The sequence below is a fragment of the Lathyrus oleraceus genome, chromosome 1 (genome assembly GCF_024323335.1).
Source record: "Lathyrus oleraceus cultivar Zhongwan6 chromosome 1, CAAS_Psat_ZW6_1.0, whole genome shotgun sequence".
Classification (NCBI taxonomy): domain Eukaryota; kingdom Viridiplantae; phylum Streptophyta; class Magnoliopsida; order Fabales; family Fabaceae; genus Lathyrus; species Lathyrus oleraceus.
The window spans coordinates 95,379,291-95,385,140 of record NC_066579.1 but is presented as its reverse complement, the minus strand read 5'-3'; positions in this window follow the sequence as shown (position 1 = coordinate 95,385,140).

Sequence of the window (5,850 nt, the reverse complement as noted above, 5' to 3'; positions counted from 1 at the left end):
CCTGACACCAACTTCTATTTGCTACCACAGTTAGCTTGCTTCTGGTACATTCTCAACCCCAGGACTGTATTTCTCTCCCCCTTTTTAGCTAAACATTTGTAAAGGCACCCCTCACAAAACCAGATCCAGGCGCAGCTTGCCCAAACCTTAACATACCCCATGATTCTGAGGGAATGGAGTGTTTCTCTTGTGAGAAGAAGAGGGCTATTACATCCTTTAAATAGTCCAGCCCGTGCTTAGGAATTAACGGTAGGAATTAATGCTTGGTCAAGATTCATTAATTTTTGCTGAGAAACAGTCAGAGAATCACCAACAAAATCTCAGACTATCTTTGAATACCTTTTATAGCTCTTGACTGTTTCTTTTCCAAAACAGCAGTTCCAGTGCATGGAGACTATTCCATATATGCAGTCAGACACGTTGCACGCGATGTCTTAACATTCCACGCGGCTTTTTCCTGCATTCTGCCAGTATTCAACATTTCCCAAGGTTCCTGTCATACCTCCAGTAGAGACTTGACATCTGGCACTGCTACAGTCAAATTCCCACACTTCAGCAGATGGTTACTCCCCCTGTACCACACAGCTGTAGCCATCAGGCTTATTCTGATTTATCAGAGTTTGACACAACACCCTTATAATTCCTAATGACTTTAAGACTCAGAAGGAATTTATAGCATTGTCCAGGGCAATGTCATGACATCCGGTCAGACATTCTTCTGCTCACTCAGCCTTGACATACATCACAGCATCCTGATAACTGACAAGGTGCCATATCTAGTTATCTGAGAATACGTAGACCACAAGCTTGATGATTTCTTGCAGCACACAGACAGAACTCCCCCTGTCCTGAACAACCCACTCTCCTCTTGAAGCTTGGAGATCACACATGGGCATATCCAACATCCCAAAGTTGGACCTTCACATACTTCCTGATTCAAAGAGAATCCAGACCACTAGATGAATGGAAAACATAAGACGCATCTTCATGTCTTCAAGAGCACACCCTCTGTTCAACCCTCTTAGCTGAACACATTCACACTCTGTGACAATCTCTCTTCTAACTAGAACAGAAGACCACTTCACAAGATGTTCTAACATCAGCAGGGACATCCTTCATAACAAGACAAGTCACACCATCTGATAGTCTTCAGATATCACTGAGTCACCGGGTTGATCAAGAAGAACCCAGACATACATTGGGACATATACATTTTCATCCCATTACAAGAGATAATCTTCCATAGATGGCCCAGAACTCCTACCACAAGCTCCAAGGGATGAATAGAAGGCACCTCCTTTTGTCTTCAACTTAATACTTTTCTGCTCAAAAGTAATTTGTCTCAGACTTTCCTCAAGAATAATCAGCTGCCATATGTTGATTATCTTGATTCTTCGAACTCACTTCTGAGGTAGACCAACTGCCACTGGTTGATTACTTCCTTCATGAATCCTCATATGAAAAAGTCAAATGCCACCTTTTGACCTCTCCAAGTTTATCAGACTTCTCCCAAAGATATTCTGACCTTCCAAGTGAGATTTGAACTTCAAGCCTATTGAAGTGTCCAATCTATAACCCTGCAGACCCTTCTATCTCAAGTTGATGTGCCACTTCACCAACTAAGAATCTAATGTTGAACCAAATGTCACAACATTGTGTTTTGACATCCAGCTGTTGAATTCAGCTCCTTCTTCTGCCACTTGAAAGAGCTTCCTCCCTTCACAGAACAAGAGTTCAATGTTCTCATAGACTTGATTGCGGAACCAAGTTTGAGTAAACAACCTCCATTCTGCAGGTTTGCAGTTAAGTCATCCAAGTTTACACCTTGATGAATTCCTGCTTCTTCTCCAAAGACATCAGACACTCTGGTGCATGAGTCTTCAGAAGGACCAGTTGGCAACTAACCCTTCAGCTATACCAAGGATTCTACTTCCTAAAGCACGACTGTTTCCATGATGTTAAGAAAGCTGCCACTTGTTCTTAACTTCATAGTGTGCATTAGCCAATGCACTTCCTTACCTAGATCAGGAATAAGCTGATCCAATTAACCACCATCAAGACTATGATGTCTTCTTCTTCTTGTACATACCAAGGCTGAACATGTTTCTTGCCAGGAAACCTTTTCAGAGATCATATGCTTTTGCTGCCACCAAAGAGATAGATCATAAACCAATGTACTATCCTTCCTGTGATTCTGCACAGGGTCTTGAAGAAGAGATGTTCCAACATCTTTAAGAACATCAGATATCTTGAGCTCCAAGGATAATCAATTAAATACTTGTACTTGGCACAAGCTGACATTGATTTTAAATCCTTTCCCAATATTCCTTTCAGATACTTCCACCATAAGACTACTTTGAACATACTCTTCTAGTGTCAACATCTTCTGCTTGCAAGCACTTCAACAGTTTTGAAAATCTTCTCAGATTAAATTCACCCTTAGGAATGAGAGAGATGAATTCTTCCTTGCAAGTGTGTCACACAACCACCAGAACCCATGTGACACAGTTCAACAGCCAACCAGACTTTAGGCTGACCACATGTGAGGAGGTTAACCAAAACTCCCCCTTCAAATTAACAATCATGGAAACTTCACACCAATATCCATGCATTGTACAGACATGTCTCAACGTGACATACTCCATCCCTACCAGTGGTAGCTAACTCTATGAGTTATACCTACGCATACTCCTATCACAGCAATCAGACTTTAGCTGACCATAAGTACTGGAGGAACACCAGTCAATAGCAGATATGCATTGCCAGAGCATACTACATCAAACAACCTATGAATCTTCATATTCTCACTCCTTGAAAGAACTCCCACTTCTGATCGTGGTGCTTGAATAGCAAGATTCATGGTCCCAATCCTCTTAAATGAAGTAGCAGTCAGGTTACCCCATTGTTGACTTCTAACATCCAGAGGACTTGTCTTCCAACACTCCATAGTACTCCAGAGAACAGCTATCCAGCCCTGATCAATCTACAGGAGTAGGACAATCAGCAGGAAATTGTGCAATGTCACATCTCACCCAGCTCCACTTCTAGAGACCAGACCTCTACATGTGACCTTCTTGAGCATACACACAGTTGACCCTACCCTTGTCAACTTAGCCCACACAGATGTCTCCTCTTCCAGGTCAGGAGTAGGTTCCAAACAAGGTCTCCCTTTGTTTGACACCTAAAAACATCTGCTCTTCAACCAGTAGCTGCATACTTGTTGAACAACATGTTCTAACATCACATAGAACATTAGTTCCACCTCCTTGGAACAAACTTTCCTTGAAATTTTTCAAGGTCTTCATATACATTACCCAAAAGAGTAAAAGAATCAGTGATCAGTTGATTCTTACCATCCTGAAGTGAGAGCGTCATGATGAGTGGACTTGAGGAGACTCGAGTATCTTTGACATCTTCAATATATTATGATGAAATCTTGAATACAGCAGCCTTTCATCCACATGAGGGGAAACTCCATCAGAGTTTGAGTTTTGCCAGGTATTATGCAGCGGAAATCATAATACAACTCGACCTATGAACACGCACGTCGCCAGATCAGCCTCCAAGACCATACCAAGTTTGAATGTGATTCAATACTGGCACAACAGTCCCACACAAAGGTCCATAGCCAACCTCCAGAGACAGGTACACACCATTCCTGTCATGAACAGTCCATCCACCTACTTCAAGGGACCATTCAGGGAGAATACAGAACCTTCCACAGGTTCCAACATAACTTCTTGCAAGATACCAGAAAGTATCACCCATGGATCTCATCCAGAAGCAGAACAGGATGCCTGCTCTGATACCATTTGAAATTCTGGTGTAGTCAGAATTCAGATGTTCTATTCCTAGTCATGACATCTGATCTAACATAGTAACTAATACAGCAAGATAGTTATTAACCACTGTACTAATATGCACACGTTTACAGATGTCACGACATCTCATTCTATGTCACCCTAGAATGGATGAACGCCCGGTTCTGTGCATCAGGAAGAAAGACTCAACAGAGATCAATCCTATCACTCACTTCTGTTGTTTTCTTACACAGTCATCAGCATGATGTCTTACTGTTGCTTTTGGACATCATCAGTTACATTGTTCCAGTGTGTTTGTCTTTTACTTGTATTTCCTGAATTAAAGGTTGAACACGTTAATCTAATTTCCACTTATTAGATTGCTAACAACTAGGCTATTTGTTAGGTTCATTAATTGTAGGTTAGTAGTTGGTTTCCTGGATTTTAGCTCAGCTGTTGAATCCCTGAAGAATAGCCTGAGAAAAATACTGAACCATAAAAACCAATCATCCTACACTTTAGCACCTGCTGTCGGGAATGAATGTCACAACATTCAGTTCGACATCCAGAACATATGCTGATTCTGTTATGTTACTGGAAACGTACTGTGCTAAGTTTGCAGTACTGTAAAAGACCAACTAGTCTCAGCTTCAGTATCAGCCTTCAGTATCAACTGTCAAAACATCCAGTTTGACAGTTTCACAATGATCCTTCAGCCAGGTCTGTTATCCTTGAAAAGAACAGACTTAAATAAATACTGAACTGAAATTAACCTGCTTATTATTCAGTATACGCTGTCACTGATGAATGTTACAACATTCTGATTGACATTCAAACAGAAGGCTATATACCAGGTCTGTTATCATCTTGATAAGCTGACTGGAATACCAGCTGAGTTATGACAGTAATAAAAACACATGCAGAAGGAAAACAAACACAGGAAATTGTTAACCCAGTTCAGTCCAACATGACCTACATCTGGGGGCTACCAAGCCAGGAAGAAGATCCACTATTAGCAGTATTAATTCAGAGTTAAACTCCCCCGTTTACAACTCTTCACTTAATCCCTACCCAATGCAATCTATACCTAGGAACTCCTAGATAGAAACCTCCAGTTTCCATTCCTATCACTACAAATACAATGTAATGTTAACACACCTTGAACTTGCTTCACAGCTACATTCAAGAACAAAATCACTCTTGCCTACAGGCTTTGAGCTACAAATACTCTCAGCTTTGACCACTGAGAAACACATGGTAACCTTCCCACAGATTGGGAGGTTTACCTCACACACACCCCTAAATTTTCATTCTAGGAGGCTTACAAAAACTAGGTTACATTGTGCTATTTATAACCTAATCACCAAACTGGATTTGGGCCTTCAGAAATCGCAGCAAACTTGTTCTTTGCTGTTACAAATTCAGCAGAAAAATCCTGCTACAAACAAGGTCTTCAATCCTAAAATCTCTCCATATATATCTCCTTACTTTGAGCCTATATATCTTCTGATTGAGTCTTCAAGACCTCCACATGGGAGTTAGGATATTCACCAAATATCCTTACTAATCCCAGAATATATACTGAATTAATTAATTCAGTTTTCTACACATGTGCGATGTCACAGGCATGATGTCGTGACATCGTACATGACATGTTGGTCCAGATGTTGAATTTCTTCAACCCAACATATTAAAACAACAGAGATGAATACATTATTTGTTTTACAAAACTAATGCCAATCCTAAGGTATTAACAGATATCCCAAGTAACAACACTATCTAGGAAGCGAACTTGGAGAATGTCTTCAAACCAAGAAAGACCTATAAGAGGTCCATAAATCCTCATATCACTGAAGACACAGGTGACGCACCCCTTCGCCTGGCCCTAAAGGGGGAAGGGACAATCACATCCCCCCTAAAAGCCATGTCGACCGCAAGAAGGGAAAGGAAGTAAGAAGTTACCTTTGCTCGGCCAAGGAAAAAGAACGTTGAGCATGTGGATGGTAAGCTAGATTACTACCACACGAATGGGGACGTAAAATGAAAATTA